This window comes from Balearica regulorum, chromosome 2 (assembly GCF_011004875.1).
Source record: "Balearica regulorum gibbericeps isolate bBalReg1 chromosome 2, bBalReg1.pri, whole genome shotgun sequence".
In the NCBI taxonomy this organism is placed as follows: Eukaryota; Metazoa; Chordata; class Aves; order Gruiformes; family Gruidae; genus Balearica; species Balearica regulorum.
In genome coordinates, this window is record NC_046185.1 from 36,661,811 (window position 1) to 36,688,011 (window position 26,201).

Below are 26,201 nucleotides of genomic sequence, written 5' to 3' on the forward strand. Positions count from 1 at the left end.
ATAGTATAGTTTTATATTGCCTTTTAGGAGAATTTCAGAATTAATTTGAGACCATAACTACTCAACCTGAAAAGAGCATGGGAGGCTGGAAAGCTCTGTATATATATAAAACAAAAATTTAAAAAAAAAAATTAAAAATGGTATGTTTTGGCATGCAGCGATAGTCTATAAAGTTTTTCTTATCCTGAAATAATACATGTACCCATTACATGAGAGTGCCTTTTTAATTTATGCAGGTCATCCAAAACAAATGCCTCTAATGTTTATCTCCACACTTGGTTGTTTATCTTGATCATCATAGGGTTAAATACTAAATGAAGATTTAGATTTTTTAACTTTTGCATTTTTTTCAGATTCACTGTTTTAAGAATTTTCACACTTAGGAAACCATTAAGCTCTTGTAATAATGAAGGTGGTTCAGGTGAAAATAAAATCATAGAAAAATCATGTACAAAGAGGGCGCTAGCTTTAAGATCTCTACTTACTATATTTCACTCTTTCAGCTGATGGTAGAAAAAACCTCTAAGTTACTTTTGTGTATGTGTATTTATACAAATAATCTGGATTACTTAATTCAAATACAGTCAAATAGAGAAATATATGCATTGTTGTAAAGAGTCATTGCAATTAGCCTGGCCTCTAGTATGTATGGCAGAATTGTTGTTCTTAAATAAATGTGAATGAAAGCAATTCTCCTGCATCACAGTTCCCTTGTGTCATTGCTCTGTGGACCTACATGAAATCCAGGTACTTGTCAATTCCCCCGAGCCTCCTCAGACTCCCCATAAGGTTTCTGCCTCTGGCATGAAAGATCTTTTTGCTGGGGACAGATTGTTTCTCCTTACCAAGAGTGGGGTCCACATGAGTCAGCTAACCAAATTGCTAAGATCAGCGTTGAACTGTCCAAATTGCCCCAGTAATATAAAGAATAGTATACATTCAGACTGTTGCAAACTTTCTAAAACCACTTTTTGCACTGTAGAAAAATGAGAGGAGCTGCATAAACTTCGACAAAATAGCAAATGGCTTTATAGCGTCTCCATGCTACTGGATCCCCTTGGGGTTTGAATGAGGTTTCCTGAGTTCTCGGCTACGCTCCTTCGGTCTTGTCTTCTCTTGCAGTTGTTTGAGCTCTGTCCTTGATCAAACTTTTCTGCCAACGTGAAAAATTTCCCTGTGTTCAGACACGTAGATACCTTTGGGTACATTCAGCCCTTCCCGTTTGTGTTCTTGAGAGTCAATTCTGTCGCCACCTTTTCTTTGTCTCTTCTTTTATAGCAGGCTTTTTCCACTGTTCCTTGCTCATTCTGCTGCTGCTAAGCTGAGTGGAGTGAGCTTCCTCTAAACATCATCTACCTTGCTTTCTCCTGGACGAAAGACTATTCATTTGTTCCTGGCCTGGATCATAGGTGACACCAATCCTGTGAGCAGGATTTGCTTTAAAATGTTGATTTCTATTTTACTTTTTTGTTGTTTAGGAGACATACAGTGTTTCCAGTAGATTTTTCTGTTTTCTAAGGATCAGGCACTGACTGAGACTGATCAGCTTTTGGAAGTAGTGTATGACTTCATGGATAGCATTCTAAAGAGATGTGCCTTATTAAAGAGTATGTAACAGCTTGGATTCAGTTCCTGTGCATTTTTATTCTGGTGGCACTTCTACCTAGCAATAGTCTCATTCAAGAGATTTCTGTATGTTTTTACTCTAAGGTTCCAGTTCTTACCTTTAATAATTAAAAGGTGGTCTCAGGGCTTCTCCCAGCTTCTGTTTGTTGCTTGTTCTTTCAAATCTGGTTTCCATTTCGGATAGAATTACATTTTCCAACAGCAAGGAAAAACCACAGAGTTCAGTAAAGTTGTGACACTTTAAAATTCTGTTTGTTTGTGCAGAATTAATCTTCTGTCACTGTTGTTAATAACGGACACAAAAATGAGAAAAAAATCAGCATCTTTACAGGCACGTGGAGAGTTATTCAAGTATTAGGTAGGCATATAGATCAAAGATGTACCTTGTCTGGAAGGTTGTTAACACTTTTAGATGTGAATGATGGCTCTTTGAGAATGGAACAACTTGTTTCTAACTGTATTTGCAGAACAGAGCCGTGGACATACCTCCAAGCACAGACACTGGTTTAGAAGTGCATATTTTGTTTTTTCTACTTTTGACAGTATATGTTTGTCCAGATATGGTCAGGTCTGAAAGGGCTAGGTTGTTGGTAACAACGCATAAATGCTATAAACTTTGCTGACAGATGCCAGAGTATCCGACTTGCTTTAGGAGCTGCTGAGTAAAATCCTATGATATATGTTGTACGAGAGATGAGGTGATGGACTGTTTTGGCCTTAGAATCTCTATTTTGATTTATTTATTTGAGAGAGTTTTTATTCTGTCTTTTAGTAAATGCTTGGGATTTCATTTGAATTTTGTATGTGAACATATTTTATGACCTGCTTATAAATGGTTTAATGCTGTTATTCGTTTGATTATTTTCTGGTGTATAGCTCTTAACTGATCTTCTCAGTGGCATGGGCTTTCTTTTGTTCTCTGTTCAGAGTCAAACGAAGAGTCAAATGTGAAATGGAGCAATGCAACTATTCATGTGAGTGCTGACTTGTGTTTATATCCCAGGAGGCAAAACACACTTGCGTAAATGATAGTTTAAAAAAAATTAAAGGATCACAAATCTATCACAATTCATATCACACATAAAATACATGTCTGTGGAAATGTATCTATTTATCTATATTTCCTATTAGAAGATAAATGGGGCCTTGTGTGTCTTTTTTCATCTGAAAACTGTCTAGCAAAATCTATGAGAATGATTTAAACATTGTGGTACTACTTTTATAGGTGATCTTTTAGTACAGCCAGCTGTTTAGTTTGGTCCATCTAAATTAACTTTCTGTGAAATTATAATAAGGTCAAATATTCCTCTTTATTTTTAGGCTCAGTTCCTATAGAAATGAACTGGGCTCATGAGGTCACACTGGGTGTTTGTGTACATGCATACACATGCCGTCATCTCCCCCTAGTAGCTTTTGAACCTATTGGTGATTTTGATCACATTTTTTGGTGCAGTGGAGGTCTCAAAATTCAGATCCCACAAGTTTTGTGAAAAGAAGTAGCTGAGTATAGGTGAAAGCACCTAAAGGTGCCCTGACAGAGAGAAAGGTTACAGCATGAAATATTCTTATTAGTTGCCTGGGAACGCTAGTGATGGGAAAAGAGAGACTTTAAACAAATGTCTCAACTGTGGGAAAAGCTTTGTTCACAGCTTTCACCTTTCTAGAGACCAAAGTCAACAAACCAGGAGGTGTAAATCTGTGGGAGATGAGGCTTAATTAATCCTGTTGTTCATGGGACTACTTGTTCCTTAGATATTTTGATAATAATAATACTATCAGTAGTGTAAATGTTTCCATGCAATATATTTTTGCATATGTAATTTTTAAGGTAAATGTGTAGAGATATTCTTATGACAATCCTAAGTTTCAAAGAGAATTTTTGTTTTCACTGTGAACTTTAATTTTAATCTCCCTACTAGGGCAAACTGAGCAGTTACTTCCCCCTACTTTTAAAACGACAGGTCCCATGAATGCTTTGCAGCCCTGTTTTGCATGTGGGTCTGGATTGCAACTAGCCAGAAATGCTGGAGCATGTTGCGGGGAGAATTCATGGCACTATGGTTGTGCTCCAAGGGAGTTAACTGGGAGGAACAAGGTCGGTACAGTACACTTACTGAATATGGAAATAATAATAATTATTAAGCTAACCAACAAGAAGTGTATTCTTAATAAAATGCGTGGGTTTTTTCAGTGTAATCATATGACGGTATAATACAAAAATTGCTTTGAGAGTGGGTCAAAGATTACACATAGCAGAGACGTGTGTGATTGGTTATGAACAAGCGAAAATAGGGTAAACTTTTGACCCGGCAGCAGCAAATGGAACTGTGTAAAGCACCTACAGATGGCAGGATTTAACATATAGTCGGTCTCTCGCCCTTTCACAGCAATTACGATCATATTACACCAGGCACAGGGGGGAAGGCTCTCCGTAACTGTAATACAGTACGTCTTTGAAAGTTTTGAATATGCAGTTGCGTGTTTCGTTTTTGTAGGACCATCAATTAGCTTAGCAAGAAGAATTCCACTTTTGTTGCTCGTGTTTGACTCGACGAGTTCCTGACCAGTGTGCCAAGTCCATTTGGAACAAAAAAATCATTTGAACGGTCTGAACAATTTTGATAATTCAGACTGCAGCAGATTTATTGCTAAGCTTGAAAGACTCAGTGAAAGTTTTATGCCGTTGTGCTGCTGATGTGGGGTTGAAGGGACGAGGGGAATGTGGCTTCAGAGAGAGATCTGGGAAAGTACATTCTCAATCAGCTCCTTATATCCTTGCGTAGATGTGGATGTCTTCCTGGTTGATCAGTTTTATGTTTGCAAAACTGAAAAGGCAAAAAGACCAATTGATAAACTGTATTTATTTGATGATACTGGAGCATTTAGATAATTCAGTGGCTTTTGGTTTTGTTTGTACCGATGAAATACTTCACAAATTAGAAAAAGTGAGAGAGTCTTGTGAATTAGAGATGAATGATTGTCATTTTCCTGTGAAATTTGTCGGTTAACAAAATCAGAAGCCCAGTTGCACTTTTGGCACAGAGTGGTAGTTCTGAAGTCATATTTCGTGTAATTCACTGCCTTTCGGGGAACTGATTGAAGGGGGGGGGGGGGGGGAAGCAGTGTTTGTGTGTCTGTCTGTGCACGTGTGTGTACTTCTCCCGTGTTTGGTTTTATTTATTATGCTTTGTCATATTGGCATTTGGGAAAAAAAGCCTGAATTATAGAAGGCATGCTTCCTTCTAGTTGTGATCCAGCCACTATCTCCCTTTCCGTCTCTTTGCTTTGCCTTCTGGCCTGTAATCTGATGCATGTGCCAGATGTGGGGAGGTGGAGCAGAAGCAATCCAAGCTTTTAGACCATTTCAGGGAGGGGGTTATTTTATTATATCTGTGGTTCACAAAAATTTTCCTTTGGTTTTCCAGAATGACTTCTACGGAGAGTAGAAATTGCAAGCATATGGTAATAAGCTAAAGAAGATACTGAAAAATGCTTTTTGGAGGAAGGGAGAATTTTCAAATATTGATAAAATGAAGGGTAGTTGGTCGGGGTTTTTTCCTTCTTAAATCATGCTGAAGCTTGCACTGTACATAGACTGCTGGGTTTAATTCCATTTCTTTTTGGAGACAAATTGTATTCATTTTAGCCATGCCTGTACCTGCAGCAAAGAGCTGCTGATGAAAGCTTTAAGGCACTTAAACGGCTCAGTGACTGCTACCACATGAGTTTGATCGGGTCACACAAGATTTCAAAACTTTTCTGGTTGTTAAAATACAGTGAAATGAAAACTACTCTTCTCAAATGCCAAACAGCACACGCTGTCATAGACTAATTCCTTCTACAGTTTTCTAACCCCCCTCACACCAAAAAAAACCCAAACAAAAAACCCCACCACCAAAACAAACTTTAAGTAATTTAAAAATACCACCCATGCATTCCCCATGAGCAGCCTTCAGATATCCAGGTTTGAGCTGCACTCGATATTTGCCTGGACCTGTTGAAGCCCCAAGCTCTTCAGAGGCGGCTCGTGAGCCGGGGTGCTGCCCGTGCTCCCTGCCGAGGCTGGGCTGGGGGGGTACAGCCGCCTCCGCCAGAGAGGGTGCGTTGGCAGAGTTACCTCGGTAAAACCTTATTGAGTCATCTTGATCTAAAGGTAGAGGTGTAATTCTTCAGCGGGAGGCGGTTGTCTCTGTGGTGTTAATGACTTGCATGGCATGGCATGCTATTCCACCTGAAAATAGGGACAGTTATTGCCGGCTTTCTGCCTCGTAAGAATCAACTTCACGTAGGTATTCTGCATTTGTTGTACTTGGGAGATGCAAAAACTAAAAGCAACTGGGTAGAGAAAAAAGTTCTTAATATATGAAGTAGAAAGGAAAATGAACTGAAGAGATGGGTTTCATACTCAAGAAAGGAAGCGATTTTATCTATTTATGTTCTTTCATGTTCTTTCTGAAGTACAAAAAGGTATTGAAATATTACTGAAATGTTATTATTGGAACATTATTGAAATATTATGGCATTATTCCCATATTTCAGTCATTAAAATACAAATCTAATTGAAGGACGTGTACTTTTCACAGCTATTTTGTAAATAATAGACTAACTAGTTTTGTATTCCAGTAACTGAAGTATCTCCAACAATTACTCCTACTTAGTAAATACAGTATATGCTTCTATAAAATGTAAAGCATGTTAGCACATTGACCAAACTGAGGGATATATTAAACATTAATATACTATATTCACTCTCTCTCTCTTTCTAGTATTTGCTATATATATGTAGTATGTAGTATACACTACCAGTGACACATGCTTTATAGTGCCTGCATTTTCTTCTTTTAAATTGTGATCATTATTTCTTGCCACAGTATAACAGAGATGCTCATATTTCCTAATCGTTGCTGGCAATAAAATAGTTAAATTGACTTTTCTAGTATCACTCAAAGCTAAGTACGAAGGTTTCCATTATGAGTCGCACAAAAAGTTCTTATCTACCCTTTGGTAAGTAGGTGAAACGCCTGTGTGCAATGTGTGTAAGCTTAGTTTCCTTTCAGTGTTATCTAAATATCTAATTCAGTTTTCCTTTGTATGTGCGCTGAAAGAGTAACTGACGAAAGCTATAATTTCTTAGACTGCATCTCACATACAAATACAAGTAAGGCATGGTGGGCATTTTTCTGCTCCCAGAAGACAACTTTCCAAACCTGGTGGAATCTTTCCTCATTGTCCCATATTGAAGCATTGCTCACCTGTGTCCGTATTTACCTGGTCTAACTAGGCTTTGAAATCAATGTGGCAAGAGAGCACCACCACCACTATACCAGAAATATTTAGATTACTACAAGTGAATTATTATCACAGGAATATTCTGGATATTGAGATGTTTTTAACTTGTTAAACCATTGTATAATCGTTGCAAATAATACATATAGTTACAGTATATCGTATAGCACATAGTTATTTGCATGCTGCTCAACAAGCCAAGTGCTGGCCGTGTAACTGGAGAATAAAAGTAGTAATTTGCCCATACAGATTTAGCTAAAAGAATTGTTTTTCCTGATAAATTTAATTTCTAGTGGAATAGAAGACAAGGTGCAGATGTAGACTTTTTTTGCTTTTTTACATAAAGCACCAAAATTAAGGTGAAATATTTATTACAAGAAAGTGTTGAACGTGGCTCTCTTCATTTGTAAATGAGATGGGAACTCAGAAGATCCCCACTCCCGAGGTGTGTGATCATCTGAGAGAGAGTTTCTCTTCAAACAACTCTGCACACAAGCTGTGGAGATCACTGGCTTTGCACAATGTACATGACATAACAAATACCTTGGGGCGGGGGGGGGAGTATATAGACGCGTTTGTTTTCCAGGGATGTGGGAATTAGATTGATACCAGCCGTTAGCAGAAGAGGAGGAGACAGGAACATGATTTTTGTGTCCCCCATTGGCTCAGAGGACGGTTTTGACCTCCTGACAGTCAATCCCGAGGGGCAGCGGGAGCACTGGTAGGGTGCAGATTAGTGAAAGCTGATTGCACCAAGCACCAGCCCTTCCCATGTTTGTAGACGTGACCACTTACAGCTAATAAGCTTATAATAATTTCTACTTAAGCACAGGTGGTGAAAGTAGTAGTGAAAAAAAAAAAGGTGAGGAGCTTAAATACGGAGAAGGTATGGGGCAAATTATGGTGAAATGTGTGCTGTGTGTGGTAATCATAATTGTCCAGCTCCTTTCGCATGGTGGCTTGTGTTCATCCCAGTCCTTGATGCTGATATTCCTGTTTACACATCAGCTGTAGGGGAATTGGAGACTGAACTCCACCAAGAAGCATTACTTAGCTCTCCATTACATTAAAATATTTTTGCAGTCGGGCATAAATATCGAGACTCTAGATGGCTTCTTGTAAATCCTGTGCAGGAATTTTTTGATGACAGAAGCACATTTCAGTTTACTGTCTGAAGGACTCCATTTGCACAGAGGAATATATTTCATTCGGTCGTCCGAATAATTTTATATTTTGAAAGCTTAAAAAAATTCTCTAAACCAGATTGCTCTGCTGCGAATGACTTGATTGGAAAATAGCACATGCCTCCCTGCCTACTTTGCATTTGTTACCTAAATGGAGTAAATTCAGCTTGGAGAGGCTTGGGAAGAAGAGAGGGATTTAAAATGTTTCCCCTTTAATTAATCCCCAGGAAAATTCTGGCAAATCTGTCTTTTCTTAGCGCATGCTGTATGTCTTTTAAATCCATTTCATTCTGATCACATAGACAAAAATCAGGCTGCTTTGGTTTGGTTTTATTTTTCACAATGATACTTCAGTTTGCCCATAGCCAGGTTTTGGGTTTACCTCATTTTAGTACCTGCAGAATAAGGAGCGTGTGTGGTTTGTGATTTTTTTTTTTCTTTTTTAAAAAAGCTTGTTTTCTGTAAAGGAAATATTCCAATGGTAGTGTTAGTTATATCTAGCTTTGAAGTGCTGACCTTTTGTGAAATAAGTGTTTTACTACCAATTGTTATAAGCCAGTGGTGATAACAGTGGTGATAATTCCCCCCCCCCCCCCCGTAAAATACAAATCTTTGGTTTGTTTAAACATCATGTTATTTGAACAGAGTAAGCTCCCTCTGTGGCAGATTATAGTATGTTCTTTCTTTGGGGAAAAAGAAAAAGAAACAAACACAAGCAAAACAAAGAAACAACCCAAGGCTTATTTCTTTGTTATCTTTCCTGGCTAACACCTAAGGACCTGGGGCCCTTCTGCTGCTGCACTTCAGAGGGCAGCTGAACAGGTCATTTATGCATGGTGTATGCTTCTGAGTCCTCAGCAGTTTGAGACAACATAAGGACTCCGTCCTGAAAAGTAAAGAACATTCTGATCTTACTCCAGGAAAGCATTTACACATAATCTTTACAGTTAAGGACGTGAATGGAGCCTTGGACTTAACGTTAGATAAGACAGTTCAGAGAACTGCAAGACTAAGTATTTAATTGAAAGCATTATGGCTGTGGTGTTAACTAACAAATAAACTGTCTTCCTACAGTGGTACATTCTCATAAATATTCTCACATTTGTGTATCAGGTTGGGTTGCAATTAAACAGTTTTCTATACAAAGCTTTTTGCACCTTTATTTTTTTATTTAAAGTATTTTTCAGAAGTTAAAGTGAAATATTAACACCAGGGCAAACACTACCTTTTAGCTCATGAAAATATAAAAGACTATCTTAGATTTCCTAAAATTTTAAATGTGCCTCAGTTTTATATAACTTAAGTCCTAGTAGTGTACTTTCTTCTGGTAATGTTGCTGTAAGTAGAATCAGTCTTTCTAAAATGAATTATTTTCTGTTTGGACTGTTGTGCAGGTTTTGGCTGGGATAGAGTTAATGTTCTTCATAGCAGCTAGTATGGGGCTGTGTGTCGGATTTGTGCTGAAAACGGTGTTGATAACACAGGGATGTTTTTGTTACTGCTGAGCAGTGCTCACATAGAGCCAAGGCCTTTTCTGCTTCTCACCAGCCAGTAGGCTGGGGGTGCACGAGAAGTTGGGAGGGGACACAGCCGGGACAGCTGACCCCAGCTGACCAAAGGGATATTCCATACATCATGCTCAGCATATAAAGCTGGGGGAAGAAGAAGGAAGCGGGGGACGCGGTGAATGAAGGGATGGGAAGTGGTGAGTGAATTCCTTGGTTTGCTTTGCTTGCGTACGTGGCTTTTGCTTTACCTATTAAACTGTCTTTATCTCAACCCACAAATTTTCTCACTTTCACTCTTCTGATTCTCCCCCCGCATCCCACCGAGGGGGTGTGAGCGAGCGGCTGCGTGGGGCTTAGCTGCTGGCTGGGGTTAAACCACAACAACTGTTCACAAGGTGTCATAAAATCAATATCAGAAAATAATCTGCTAAAGTACCTCTCTGTACAATTCATATAATAGTATACGACAACTACTGCTACTTTCTTCAAGTTCAGTCTGGTATCTGATACGGTGACCAAGAAATTCTCAGTGTGGAAGAGGACAGCTTTGTTGATCCCTGTTCAGCAGACCCCAACAGCTCTGTCCGTGGAGCCCGTGCCCTTTCCAGGAGGTTTGCACAAGCTGATTCTGGGGCATTTCTGTACTGTCCTGGTGACACATTCCTAGAGTTAGTAATTTTTTCTCCTTTTCCCCCCTGAATATGTGTAGACTTCTATATTTGTAAGAAAGCTAACATCCATCATGCTTTCTCGTGGGTATCATTGAAGTTCAAGGCAGTATCTGACTGTTTTCATAGTGTCAGTGTAAGTTGAAACCTGAGTTAAAAAGGCAGTATGCCTGGTATTACCCACTTAAATACACCTGGCTTACTGAATGACCTTGAATAGGTCATTTTATTTCTCTGTTCATCCCAAGATCTATAAACTGCAGATAATAAAACATATATCCACCTTTGCAAAAGCTCTTTGAAATCCATGAGTAAAAGGTATCCCATAAGGTCAAAATATGAATTATTTATTGCTACATGACATGCACAGCATGCAGACTGTAGGGTTATAGAAATCTTGTCTGTTCCTTTTTCCCCTGAGAACAGAAGTCATACCTTCACAGCTCTACTTAGAGAAGAAGTATTCATCGTATTAAATCTAATATAATCTTTATGTGGATGAGTATGTGATAATATTGAAACCTTGGTATCTTCAAGGAATTGCTTTCAAGTGTTAATACCCAGCTTCCTCTGACAAGTGCAAATGCAGTTTTCACAATAATAAACATTTAAAAAATAAAGAATGAATATGAGAAGATTAGAAAAAATAGTCAGAGATGGGGGGAAGATTGGGTTTTGAAGTAAGGGAATTAGAATTTCATGGCATCAGAATTGTGGTAGGGTTACTACAGGGTAACAGATCACTTGCCTTCCGGGTGATTACTAATACTCATAGCCATTATCCATTTCCTGATATTTGAAATGCCAGCAGTATGCTTTGAAAGAAACTGATTTTTCTTTTAGTATGTTTCCTAGGGTTTGTTGTAGGCCCTACTTGTCATCGAAGTATAGAAGGGGAAAAAAGTGGTGTTCTCTGCTTACTATTTATATTATTGATTTTATTAATTTAGGTATGTGTTATTCGAGATAAGATGTGTATATATATGTATATAGGTAGAGATAGACATAAAATACATGGGAAGCAAGAATAGGCATGTTGCAAGCCAGTGAGGGGTTTATACTTCAATGTGAACATCTTCAACTGTACTTGGAAATCAGTAGGCAGCTAGCAGAGGTTTTGAGGAACTAGTATACAAGTTCCTGCTGAGATAGGCTGCTTTAATAATTGGGTTTCTCTGTATCAGTTTTGGCCTCTGAAAGAGTTTAAGGAATGGTCCTCAGCAGAATTATCTAGCATTGAGATCCATGACATTAGCATAAACTTAAAGTCTTTGGCCTTTAATCCAAGTCCAAATATTAGGTCAGAATTGTATCCACCTAAATCCAAAAGAGCCTGTAACTATTTGGGATAGGCCCAGACTTTCTAATACTGACAATAGAGGCAAGAGGGTTCTTGCACAGATTTTAAAACACCCCTGGGGATAACAGAGTCCTGGATAACTTTGGTTCTCTCCTGCACTATGGGATGAAGTGCAGTTTTACAGCTGAAGCCACATCCAGTTGAAAAGACTGGGGAGATGTTACTAGAAAGAAAATCACAGTGAAGAAGGGAAGCAGTGCTATGCCTAAGTAAGAGATTTTTGAGAAAATTCTTCAAAGAAAAATTACTTCTACATGTATAATACAATTGGTTTAGAAGACTGTACTTTTAGGCCGTAGTAAATTGTCTGGTTAAAAGGAGCCATCTGCTCGAAAATATTTCCCTTCATGTTGCCTTCCATGTTGGTTCTTTTCCATTATGCTTTAGGCATCATTTTGCTTGTTCTTTGTATCTTTATTTGATACTTTAATCTAGCCCTCTTCACAGCTGTAGAGTTTGAGGACTTTGCTAGTCTCGTTTTTCTTACTTGCCCACTGCACTGCTCAGACTCGGAGGTACTGCAGGCTATATATTAATAAAGGCAATTCATCTATATAAATTTACATATAACATAGAAATTAAGTGAGTGTGATGTATTAACGATTGCCAGGATCCTGTGTCATGGAAGTTTCTCAAATACCTAAAACCTAAATGGCTGCTTCATCACTTTCTCTTCTTTCTCCTTATCCTTCTCAGTAATCTTCATTGCAAATACCAATGTTAGTGTCAGTGTTATAAAGGGGTATACTCAGCTTAATATTCCCTCTGCTGTGTTTCCCCCTTGTATTATGAAATATTTGAACTTGTAAAATAATATTGCCACCACAGAAGTTTGGGGATTTTAAACCCTGCTTTAGTAGAGAACAACAGCATTGCAGCCAGGAGCTGTAATCTCATGTTGCCTGATTTTCTAAAATTGAGGCATTTTAATTGACCCTGTTACTTAATTCCCAACGCATCACTTATTACTTCCACTGGAGGCTCTCCCTTGTTCCTTGTCTCAAAAAGTGTTCTCACATGTACCCCTCCTCAGTGCCAACTAGTATGTGCCTATATATAGTGTGTACCGCTTGCATATTCAGAATTGTGTTAAATCCGAAGTCTCCAGACAGCAGGTAATTTAAGAAATTGCATCTCTCTTGGCTAATAGGGACATAGATTTGCCATTCCTTATTGGCTTCTTTCCATGTTTTTTATAATTTCTTTTACTTTAGATATCTTTGTCTGCTGATCTGTAAAGCCTTACATTTCTGGACGGTCACCACTGTGTGTTGCCATGTAAGATTAGAAAACTGAAAAAGTTTATTTTTCAAAGGCCTTTCAAGTGAAAAAAACCCAAACCCTTTAGCTGCCCCCTAATACCTTAACTTTCTTTGACAGTAACATCAGCAAACACATGCAGCATCAAACATGCTTATCAAGAGAATCACTCCAGTTTGACAGCAAAACTCCCTTTTAATATTAATTAATGGCCTTAGTTCACTTACATTTTATTGTATCCACCCCTATTAGGCTGTTGTCTGGGAGAACAAGCATGACTGTCCCTGAACCTTGGCTCTGCTGAGCTAAGTTAGAAGCAATTTCCAAAATCTGAGCCGCTATCAGAGTGTCTGGGGAGGTGTTCCAAAACAACAGTATCCCAAACCCACAACTCCCGTCATATGCGATAAAGAGAAAATCAACCTTCAGGTGTCCAGGACTCTACATGGCCTTATCAGTCAAAATTAGGACCACAGCATCATCTGTAAATCAGTTGATACAGATGCACGTCAGAACAAAACCGCAAGATGATCTTGAAATGTTCTTGAGCAAGTGAGGCTGGCTGGATTGCCCTTGGACAACGGCAGTGGCCATACACTTTTTGTTGAAGGCAGCCTCATGGGGCATCTTGCTTCTCGGCTGGAGGCATAGTTTGGAAGCACAGAGCACATCAGTTCTCTCACGGTTGCTTTGGTTGTCTGTTGGCTTGTGGTTGAATTTCTGACTTTTGAAAGCCGTATATGACTTTACATCCAGATTACTTCACAGATCATCTCTGTCTTCTTTTGCCATACTGATGTTAAAACTGCTGGCAAAATGTTCTCCATGAGGTCTTTTTGTCTTGATGTGTTGCGTGCCCTGCCTCTTTTCTCTGTTGTTTTGGGAATGAAGTTGCACAGGAGAAAGGACAGTTAATTTCAGGAGCTTGGCTGATCTCTTCTCAGAAGGATACCCTCTTCACTCAAGGTAAATGTCTTATAGAATGTTATTTATTACTACCTTATTAACTTGAAGTTTAGAAAATGTGTGTTCTTAAGAGCCTGGGACAAGCAATTTGTAAAAATCTAAATAACTTAGAAATCTCGTATTAAGAGTGATTTGCTATGGGTTTTAAGAAATAGCCCTGTGAACTGTAGAGTAGTGCAGTTTCAAGATGCAAGAGTCACACCAACCATGTGTTTGAAAGATAAAGACAGGAGTCTCTTTGGCAAAAGTAAAGCAATGAAATAGCCGTGTATTCTTCCAAACTTGACTTTTCTCCCCATTTAACTGACCTTGTATCATCTTGTGCTTCAGAACAACGTGCTCAAGCACAATCTTTAAGAAAATGTAATTTACCATCCACAATGTTGAAATTTTTGTTAGATTAGAGTAAGGTAATGCTTTTGAAATTACTTTTGTGGAGAATTTAGAATGTATAAACATGGTAGGGGCCACTAATTTTACATTGAGGAAAGATCTGTCAGCCCTGCTATTTGCAGTTAGAAGCAGTTGTAATGTGCCTGCCATCTGTTTTCAAAGATTGCGACTGACATTAACTTTTCATATTGATGTACAATGAAACATCGATATGTGTGTGTAAGAGTTGTCTGGACGGGACAGGTTTTTTTTATATGTTTCTAAATATTTCAGATTAAAATAATTGAGCTGTATGCTGTTTCTCAGCCTTCCCTTCAGTCATACATAGGCACCTACTTTGCAGTTCATTTTAGGGAAAACCTCGAAAAAAAATGAAGTTGGAAAATAAATTTCTGGTTTGGAATTCAGTGTGTTGAACTTTTCTCTTAAGAGTTAGCAATAGACCTAAGTCCTGACAGGTTTCCTGTCTTACCATAGACTTAAATATATCAGAGTATTTAATTATTTTATTGTAAATCAAATTAATTCTAGCTGCTGCTACTTTTCCTTTCACTTTTGTTTTACTTGGTAGACTGCAGTCTCTGGCTCTTGGTTTTCTCATCAAACAGTGTTATCTGTGACAGCCCATGTAGTTTTCAGGAGTATTTGTGCTTGGGCTCAGTTAAACAGGGTTTTTTTCATGATTCTGTCTGACACTGATAGAAATTATCACCAGAACACTTTAAAACTCCTAACAGAAAAGCTAACTTTCTTTAGTTTCTCTTCTGTACCTCATATCATCCACTGATAATTCTGGATGTTTAATAATAACCAAAATTTGGGGCATGAACCTCCTTTATGACCACTAAATTCCTAATAGTTAAGGCAAGTGGTCAGTCCTTAGTGTTTACTGCTCATCATTGTTTACATTCAGCATTTACTCTGACTTAGTGCTGTTTGACGTGATTGTAGGATTTAGCTAGAGTGGATGATGCAGCATTAAATTAGCTTATTATTTATTCTCAGATTTGTAAAGAGCAGCTGTCCTTTTGGTTCAGTTTCTCCCATGTGAAGCTAGTTGTAATCAGTAGTGTCTCCTTCTTCAGCGAGGTCTCCTGGAGGGATGTGAAAGCCCAGAATTTCAGGGTCTGCAGGATCCAGTCTCTATGTGTTTCTTCCTTGCTGCTCATGGGAACTGGCTTTTCAAATGCACAGCAATGTCTGCAAGCCACGAGCAGTTAGAAGACAACTACTGGACATAGACAAGACATGAGACTTTTATGACTTACTGGGAAATGTTTACTTTCTCTTTGGAGAGAGGTCTAGGCACAGAGACCCACGTATTCATCACCAGGTATGGTAAAGTAATTTGCTGTATCCTGAACTAAAGGTAGAGGTCCCACTTGCATTAAACACAACAGCAACTTTCTGTTTCAGGGAAAACCACAGGCAATGTATCAAATCTTGCCAAGTTCACGCAGCGTTGCTGTTACGGCCAGATGGAGTGTTACACTGTGCTGCCCTACCTGGTCATCAGAGACCATGAAATTTCACCAAATTATTTCTTCCTTAGTCCTCTACTTTGACCGAATCATATGATGTCTAGAAATACGTTTTTTTTTTTTAGCTGAGGCTACATGAAAGAAACCTACCTTATCCTTGGGTGAATTAGTATGATTTTGTTCCACTATTAATAATAAACATTTTCTAGTCTGACTTTTATCTAATTCATACTTTTTTCTAATTTAAATCTCGGCCATTGAATCTTGTCAGCTGTTGGTCCGCAGGTTTCAAGAACCTTTTATTAGCAGAAGTCTTTTTCCATATAAGTACTTCTGTTCTGGGATGACATAAAATAAAGAGTTTGAGCTGATTTTAAAAATATATTCACTGAAAGGCACATTGTGTAAAGCTAAAAGTAATTTCTTTTAAAAAAAAAATAAAATCCTGGACTCTTCATAATTTAGCTACCTTCTGTTAAAAATGGATGATAGCACTAGATGTTACTACATTTATGTAACGTATCGTGTTAATACTGTGTTTATTCTGTGCTGTAGTATTTCCATTCTGTTCTGTTTTTCTCTGCTTGCTCAACTTCCTGTGCTGAGTTCCTCTCGTGTGCCGTCAGCACGGATGGAAGCAATCCGCTGTCTTGAACTTGTCTCTCTGTGGGTTGAGGCCACCAGAGATCACCTCGCTGTGTATAACCCACAGAGAGCACCAGCAAGCACCCCGAAGAAGAGACTCTGAGCAGGGAGTCTGACCCTTTTTAGTTTGCAAGAGAAGAAAGAGCTGACCCAGGAGCACACTGTTTCCAGATCGCACTGAAAGAACCCCTTTTTCTTCTCTTATATGCCTTCTTAATTAAAGGTAAGGGAGTGAAGCAGTAGAAATTTAAAAAAAGGAAGAAACCCAACCAATCATTACTCAAAAATCTCAGTTAACCGTAGTCATCAAATTTGTATTTTAAAAAAAAAAAAAAAAAGCAAACCACAATTGTCAATGGACATGCCCATACAGAACTTAATTGCTTTATATAGCACACACCACAGTATTGAATTCTCCCAGTTAGATATTGCAGAAACCTGCACGCAGAATACTCCGAGTGGGTGGCTCGGTGCATGCTTAGGAAGTTATGAGAGCCTTGGTAAGCTGTGTTCCAGAAGCACTGGGCATTTTCATACTACGAAGTCAACAGTAGTATCTGAGAGGTGAGAGAGGAGGAGAACGTCTTTTCATTGCCCTCCTATGACAGAAGTCATGAGGTACCTAGCATTGTAGGTATAAGTACTGTTAATACAGAGACTGACTGTGAGAAATGCCAACTGCTCCAAATTCCAGTGGAAGTACATTTGATACGATTCTTGTGTCCCTCAAGAGGAGATGCAAAGGTCAGAAAAACTAGATTTATTTTACAGGTTCCTATTTATTTTTCCTCAGCTGGTAAAAGGAAAAAGCAAAATCCTATTTAGTTTTCAAGTAGTGATGGATTAGGAGTAAAATGTACATATCGTTCATATCGTGGGACACATAAGTCAACAAGTTTCCAGTTTTGATTTGAAAATCCTAACATTTTTCTTAGTGTTCTGATAGAGGAATTTAAAAAAAATTGACCTAATATTTGAAAGCTGTATGCTTGCTTCTACATTTATTGAAATGTAACATGCAAAAAATCATTGCACTGTCTTTGTTCCTCATCTGAGCAGTAATACACTGATTGTGTTTCTTGGAAGTCAGTCCGAGTAGTTTCTGTTTGTCGTTCTCTGTGCGGGTGGGGGGCTTTGTCCTTCCAGTCTTTCTCACAAGCAGTACTTAATGCTGCCTAGTCAGCTTTCCTAAAAGTCAGTGGCCTCTTGCCTTCAACAAAGCCTAATGAGTCAGCTTTGGAATCTTTCAAACACATTTTGAAGTGTCTCACCGTTCTACAGGGTAAACAAGAGCTGTCACTATAGCTGGCAATTACGGTACCCCTTTGGGTACTCCGAACTGGGATTATGGAGGTGGAATTGGATCCTCCTTGATATGGTCTAGAGGGTGAGAGAAAGGACTAAAAAGTCACGGTTTTGGGACTAAAAAGACTGAACAGATGTTTTGGGATTGCTTTACCAGTCCTTGCCTTGGGTGCAGGTATGTTAGAAGAAGGGCAAACCACGCCAGATTGTGTCATGGTATGTCCTCATTTCTGCCCAATTCACTCTTTCTTAAGAGAAAATAAAGGCACAAAAAGAAAACACAACTCAAGAGAACTGTGAAATGTATGCAATGAAAGCAGTTTTCTGTTTATCAATTTCAATTACTTGATCGTGTTAAAACAAATAGTAAATGTTTTAGTGAAGGTACAGCTGCACTGTGTCTACTGCAAAGCCACCTGTGGTTGGGCATACAAAATGAAGTATTAATGAAATATATTTCTCTGAGAAAACTTAGACAAACATCTTCTGCTGTGTAAGATGTTTGTTTTATCCTAACATGAAAAAATCTGTAGCGCCAGAACTAGTTTTGAAGGTCACCTGCTCATCCCCAAATTATGTGTATGATTTCTGTGAAGCTCTATTTAAAAGGAAGCAACAATTCTGTCGTTTCCATTGGAAGCATGTATTCACTGCCTGATAAAACCAAAAAGCCTTTCCTCCTTTGCAGTTGCCTGTTTCCTTGTTTATATTCAGACCGGTGTTTTCTAACAGGAATATTTTTTCACTCATTTCTTCTTTCCCGTTTTGTCTAGAATCAGTCTGTGCACTCCAGTGGTATTTTCCCTCTTCTCCATTCGCTTTATCTGTAGTTTGTTCTTCTCTAAGCAATCTTTTTAACAACATCCGTATACTTTCACTCCTTTCAGTCTTCAGTTTGTATTTTATTGCTACAACAACCTTTTTATTTTACCTCCTTTTTATTTACACATAATTCCTTCCCTAACGCTGTGATTATTGTGTTTGTGCTCACCATATTGTGTTGTCTTTGAATTTCTCATCTTATGAGTTCTGTAAATATCAGCAGTACAGTTCTAGCTATGGTATCTGAATGGTATGTTCCCATTTATTATGTTTTCCTTAGATTTGTACTTCACAAGTGAAGTATTTTGTGTGTGTGTCCTTGTGAAAGCTCATTTTCCTTCTGGTGCTTGTCTATTAATATATTTTCTTGGATATCAGAGATGCTGTCTGTACTCTTCACAGTTTTCCCCACATTTGTATCATTTTCCAATTTAACCAGTATGCTTGATGCACCTTCCTTCAGCTAAGGAATGAATATAGAAAATGCGAGTGGTGATTTGCTTTAATAAAAGAAAGTTAAGATTGCAAAGCAGTTCTGGTCCTGTTGGGCTTAAAGTTATATGTAGCTTCAAATAATGTTCATTTTGCTTATCCTATATAGTGTGGCACTTTGAAATGGAAGGACATACTTAGAAGGAACTGGCAAAAAAAATAGTAATATTCAATTTAGTGTATGTGTTTATATGTTTTTCTGCTGAATATAGTGTATTGTATAGTCTCCTTACGGCACCAGATTATTTCCTAGTGGATTTAGGATCTTTCTCGCAGATTATCTCTAAAGCATGGGAAAGGGACGAGTAGAAAAAAGGATTCATGTACTGCAGGAGGGGCACCCGTTCCATTTCCAGCTCCTCTGCTGCAGAAAGGTTGGGGCTCGGCTTTGATGGTAGCCTTGGAGCAGGGATCCCCTGTGCCTCGGGCAGGGCCATCTCCCCGGGTAAGGCTGTCCCTGCGGAGAGGAGTAAACAGAAAAGGTGACGGGGCAATGTCGGCAAATACGGTGTATACGGGATAGCCGTTATTTCCTCAAAATTTCCACCTTGTTTTCATATAAGTATAACCACAGCCTCTAACACTAACCTTTTCAGTTTCTGGAGACACTGTAAGCTTATGGTCAATCTTGTCTTTAAGGAGAATCATCTTGTGTAATGGGAAAAGATGGAAGTAGGAGAAGAGGAGATAATTCTTTTTCCCAGTTCAGATTGGAAAAGAGTAGGTACAAAGCTGCAGAAGTTGTTTTGTGGGCTTGAAAATTACTTTTTAAGATGCTTCGTCCACAACTTTCTTAAACAGTTTAGAAACCCCAACGCTGAAATGGCAGGTGAAAGGCTGGACGGGTCCGTGCTCTCCGGCGCTGTCAGAGGTGGACAGACCCGGCGAGGGGGGGGGAATGAATTGGAAGTCTTATGCTCTGTGCCAAGGTGACAGGGGAACGGCCGTGCCAGTGCAGAAGAGGAAAGGTTTGTTCTGCTTTCAGTCTGTGAAATGCTTCAGTGAAGGTAGGACAGAGCAGTGTGTTGGCATGTATGTTTTGCCGTTTACAAGCAGCAAACCTTCTGAATGGTGAGGTGCAAACCCGCCCGGGGCTTGGCACTCTATCACGAGGGATGGGAGCTCTGAAGCTGAAGCTTAAGTAGGTTTCCCCACTGGGCAGTGTATTTAAAAAATGCTTAAGGTAGTGTTGTCAGGGTACTGAGTTAAAGCAAGATAAATGATGTTACTTTAAAAAAAGGAATCGCTCACACTGGAAGTTGTAGCGCAAATCATTTGTTATTTGTGCTTTTTGTATTTGCAGGAGAGTTGGGCGCAGGGAGGAGTTGAAACCATAGGATGTTGCTGAGGAGAAGAGTATTTATTGCAGCACAACTAAAATTACAGGCAAAAAAATTAAAGTACTCTAGGGAAAAAAAGAGTGATTCTAGCATGCCAGATATTCAGTATTAAGCATGCTTAATATTCAGTTTAGTCTCAGATGACATGTTTATGACCAGTGTGTGTGCCCCGACAAAGGCGCTGCCTAAAAATTTATTCATTAATTAGTTTTGGTGCAAGAAGTAGAAAGAGCGCACGTATTCCTCTTCTCCACCGACAGCACAATTTGCTTTTTGATAGAGGAAGATGCAAAATGATTTCAAGCATGCCAGGTTTGGGTTTCTCTTGGAGTCGTACCCTTAAAATCAGCAGAAGGGAGGGAGGGGAGTTACTCTGTCTATTATCATCAAGCTCTGCTAATGTAGCCCGGGCGCCACGTGACTGCAGAAAAGGCTATTATCTCAATGAAAAGGAAACTGCTTTTTAGAGCAGCAACAGAACAGAAGCAGGAGGAATTTTCGAGTACTCCACCATGCTGGATTGTCAAAGGGGGATCTCTCTGATCAGCAGTTAGGGAAGGATTAGCGTGGCCAGTTTGTCAGCTGTCATTAGAAGCAGATGACAGAGATGATAAGCTGCTGTGTGCGCACGTCCTCACTCAGCATGTGCTTTGGTTTACATCAAGACATAACACTGGTTTTGGGATAATGGAGAGCTGATATTTTTAAGGCTGTAAATTTACTGGTAATTGCCTCCTTTTTTTTTTTTTTTCCCCCTCCTGCTTTTAATAAAAAGCCAGTGTGATGGATGGGGAATTTATCTACATCTTGATCTGAAGACGCAGAAAAACTAGTGAGATCTGCCTTCAACTGCAAAGGCTGGAAGACGACAAGGTGTGTTTCTGAAGTGCTGTGACTTCATTGTCAGCGCTCTCTTTTTGCACGTATGTGTGCTCCTGTGTGTGCATTGTAGGTGTCGGGATTTGGGGGGAGGCGAGGGGGGTGTTGTTTGGAGGGAGTGGGAGGAAAAGCTAATTTCTTTTTGAGCAGGAGAGTTTGAAGATAATGTTCCTAAATAACAAGTACAAAGAAATAATGTAAATTTGATTCTCTGGTGTCTGTAGTTTCCCCCCTTTTTAATGGCTACAGGTGTACTTGTGGTTGCCTGTGACAGTTTTATGGGTTTATGAGGCTAAATATATCTTAGTGCACAGGAAATATTTTTGTAAGCAAGTTTTCTGGCATGCAGAATAATACACAAACCCATCTATATTTTTCCCACTGTGAAGACGAGGTGGAGCCTGAGAGTGTCTTTTTCATTGCAGTAATTATTATTCGGTATTCAGTAATTTCTATGCACATGAAAAAGTACAGAGTAAGTCAGATCGAGACATTTTTGCAGTAAAGCTTTCTCTTTCTGACCAAGAGCTTAAGTAGACAAAACACACTGAAACATTCGTAGTTGTTATATAACTTTCTCTAATCTTAATAGTTTTCTTTCTTTGCAAGTATGTGATTTTGTAAACAGAATGACATTCAGTTAATCTTCAGACCTTGTATTTATCTCATGGTTATGCATGCTGATGTCATTACATATCTTGGCAGTATTTACCTTTCTTTTAACCTTGGGAGGGCAACATTTAATATTGCAGATTAATTAAATAATAATATTTCCTGAAAAAGGTTATAGATGGTTACTTATAGTGAGGATAGTATGCTGTCTCCCCTGCTCGGGAAGTTCTTGCAAGTTTGTTGGTTTTATTTTCCTGTCGTACACAGCATTAAGCCCAGCATTGCTTTTTACCTCACAGCACTAATAATAATCCTAGACCACAAAAAAAAAAAAAAAATTAAGTGTTTGGATTTGCCTGTGAGTGCTGATTGTCACTTCTCTAGAATTTTGTCTCCAAAGTTAAGGGCAGGATTGCAAAGACGCATGTAACCGCTCATTACTGCAGTGCACTGGCAGTTTGCTAAAAGTGTGTTTTCCGGGATACATATTGAAATAGTGGTGGTGACTATCATGCTTAGAATCCGTTTAATAATTAACTAAATACATACAGGAAATGCCTTAGTTTATTTTATTTAGGACTTTGAAAAACTCATGCTACTTTGAGATAGGAGGGGAGGGAAGGAAAATATTATTGTTTTTCAAATTAATGTAGTATGTATTTGAAGAGACTTTATTTCATACGGTGAGGGCAGAGCCAGAAACATAAACAAGTTTAGTGCTATTATTTGCTTGTTCTCTTTTGTCTCAGTTTGATTATTTTAATTGCAGTATACCTACATTTGATACAGATGCCTGGGGCAGGCGGTGCCGTTGAGTAGAGGCTTGAGAGCCTGTCACGTTCGCCGCACCAAATGTCGAAGCCACAAGAACAATGAAACTTCCTCTCTGCTTCTTGTGTTTTCTTCCTTTATTTCATTACGGAAGATCTAACAAGATAGTAGGGGCCAAGTAGTGCTTACTGAAATGTTGGCATCTATGTTTTGTAGGAAAATAGATTTTTGTTGCTTGCACAGTCATTTTGATTCGCCTGATGTCTTTTAGGATGTATTAAGGGGGGAAATTTGAACAAAATCAACCTTTTGTGTAGACTGTGTTCTTCACGTGGCTCAGTGTTCTCACGAAACTCGAGTTGGTGTGTTTTCTTTCATAAGCAATTTCTTATGGAAGTATGGTATGTAGCATATCTAAAACTTCAAGCACTATCTTTGATCAGACTAATTAGTTTGCCCACTCTTCAAAATTCTGTATGCTACTGTAGTCAACAAGGTTACACTGGTAGTGTTCAAAAGGTGCTTTTTTTCCCTTTTTTTTCCTTTTTTTGTTGTCGTCTCTGTAAGGTAAATTTCTTGTGCAAGGAAGGAGGGAAGACATGACTGCATTGCAAAATATACCAAGTTGTAAGAAAAAAACGCCTTCTTGGAAAGTCTGAGCTAGAGGAGTACTGTGAAATATTTAATTTCACTCCGGAGTTCTTAGCACAGTATTTAATGACAGATGCCATTAGGAAGTCAACTGACTGGTGGTATTTTGCAGTGCCATTTTATTTATATATTTAGAGTAGTAACAGGGGAAAAAATTAGGAAAGGTGTGAAAGCCAACTTGATTCTCAGAATCTACTTCATTAATAAATGGTATAAATTTGTTAGTGCACTACTGTAGAATAGCCCCATAACTGTAATAAGAAAGCTGAGTTAAGGAGTGAGGACTGGATGTACAAGCCAAGATGTCTGAGCTGAGTGAAGGAGAAGACTGTTCATAAGTTGATAATCACTGTACCTGCGAGAAAATCCCGATGGAGTCATCTTATTGCCTGCATTCCTTGTTTGCTTTTCTTACTTGCTTATGTTCAGCTGTGGCAGGCCTAGGATGCCTGAACTGGACTAAAAATTATTATTAGCAGGTAAAGCTTTAGTCTCTGAAGGTGAGGGGTAAGATTTGAAAGCCTGTGTCTTTCAGAAATGGGCTACTCGCGGTACCTGGGAGTCTGTGGCTGACCCTGTGGGTAGTTTGCCTGGTAGCTGGAGTTGTACTGGAAGGACTGGCAAGGATGTGAGGATACAGAGCGTAAGGAAGATCACAGGAATTTGATGAAAATCCTAAATGAAGATCCAAACCGAAAGTTTATGATAAATGCACTTAATTTGCAGTGTGTGTTGTACCTGAATCTCCTCTTTGCTGTTCCCATTTCATTTTCTCCTATGCACACTGTCCCCAAATAAACTTCATCAGGATACTGTAGTGCTCTGATTTTCCTTTCCTGATAGCACAGGCTGGTTGTGATTGAGCAATCATCTGACAAAGATTCTCGCAAAGAAACTTCTCTTAGGACTGCATGGTAATAAAACTATTTTTGTTGGTTTTCCTGAAGTTTTTTCCAGGTATTCAGTCCAACTACTTTTAAATGTGTGTTATTTTTACTTTCAGGCTTCTGGTCAACTCCTTCTATGAATGTAGTGGACGTTTTTTCCCCTCTTCAGTAATTATATTTCATTATAGTCCAAATTAAAAATGCTTGGAATACACACTAATTCTTTCTTAGCACATGTGATTCTTCTTTACCATAAATGGTTTCATTATTAACACAAATTAATTTCAGTTATTTTACAAGGAGAATAAAATGGCTGATAACGTTCAGCTTTAATAGTAGAGTAACCCTTGTTTTCCTTGTGCTGCAGGATTACAGCCATAGTTGTGTCAGGCCCATGGAGTGATTTATGTCCTACAAAAAGAGCGAAATAACAGTTTGACATCTTCCTCTAGTAGACTGGAAAGTAGGAGGACTGGGAGTAAATCCAAGCTTCAGTGAAGTCAGTGATAAAATTCTGATTTATTTCAGTTGAGTCATAACATCCCCTTAGAACTCTTCTATGTTTTCCAGAATGTCATTTCTGCTGTTAAGGGAGCTGCGGTAAAGCTTATAGGGTGTTGCCTGGATGTGTTATGGAGGCCAAAGGTATATATGGATTTAAGAAGGAATTAAGCACAACTGAAGATAGGTTCAGAGGGAGGAGGAGGGACAGCAGCACCACAGCTAAGCTTGAACCACTGATAGTAAGAGACAGAGAGGGGAGGTATCAGGGAAGGATCATTCTGCAGCTGCCTTGTACTTTTTCCTGAGGCATCTGCTATTGGTTTCCATGACAGACTAGTCGCTCACTAAATATCTCTTTCATTTTTTTATTTGGTCATAGTCTGTATTCTTATATAGTGTGTCATGTGTGTGTGTATACGCCACACACTTGTGGGTACAAAGCTTGTGTCCACAAGATTTTATTCCTTGCAGTTGACTAATTAAAGCAACAAGATCTTTATGAGTTGTGTTTTCCTTTTAAATGCTTTAAAATGGCAATTAAACTTTCATCTTTCTTTTGTTATTGCTGATTGCAGTATTTTACTAAAGCAAATAGAAAAGTATGAATGAAGACCAACATGAAATTTGAAATCATTAGTAATTCTTATTCATGTTCACAGATCAGTTTTTAAACTCATGGATGTATTAAGAATGTATTTGATGAGGGTGTACAGGCTACTATGGACATTTAGTTTTTATCAAGTTAATCATACTTCATAAGCGTTTGCAAGACACTTGTGTGTGACTGACATAATTGATTCTATTAGTTCTGATTTTTGTGGTTAGTAACAATGTGTGTCGTTACTACTCTCAATGCCTTTGCCAAGAGTTTAACATACATCTAATACACATCTGTAGTAGGAACAAATACTGTAATTTGGCATGTTGGGACATGATACAAGTATAATCTTTTATGCATACAACTGTATCTCTCAAAAAGCATGTATTAAATTGGTTGTTCTTCAACTTTAATAAGAAAAGAGTAATAAATTTTTTTCTCTTCCCAGCTCTTACAGTGCTGCTCCACTATAAATGGATGATACTGGCATGGGTACCGGTATCAGCAGGAAGCACCTGCTGAGGGGAACTACCTGCTCATGCAAATACAGGATAGGAATAGGGGCCAAACCCCATCTGGTCTCTCCCATAACATCTGGGATCACATCCTTGTCACCAGGGCAGCCTCTGGGATCAGGACTGAGGCAAACCACCTTATAGTCACCAAGGCGAGCAGCTCCAGTGCTGGCATGATCCCTGGAGGTATTGAAAAGATGCGTAGATGTGGTGCTTAGGGACGTGGTTTAGTGATTGGACTTGGCAGTGCTAGGTTAATGGTTGGACTTGATGATCTTAAAGGTCTTTTCCAACCAAAATGATTCTGTGAACCTGTGATTCTATGATAGGCTGAGGAGGACACTGAGTTTTCCAGGGAGATGTTCAAAGTGCATTTCAGAGGCAGAGAGGATGGCTCAGCCAGGCACCATACCCTGAAGAGGATGACTTGGGTATACAATTTCAAGAA

General features: G+C 38.8%; 1 protein-coding gene across 5 annotated transcripts in view; it reads left to right on the forward strand.

Moving 5' to 3' along the window:
• NCOA2 (nuclear receptor coactivator 2) overlaps positions 1–26,201 on the forward strand; it is a 193,559-nt gene that overhangs the window by 78,354 nt on the left and 89,004 nt on the right. Inside the window, exon 1 of one of the 5 annotated variants that reach the window (XM_075743913.1) lies at positions 21,168–21,209. The exons of the other annotated variants lie outside the window; for them this stretch is intronic. The gene's annotated coding sequence lies outside the window, so the exon portion shown is untranslated. Of the gene's footprint in view, positions 1–21,167; positions 21,210–26,201 lie in introns of those variants that run through there. 5 annotated transcript variants of the gene reach the window in all.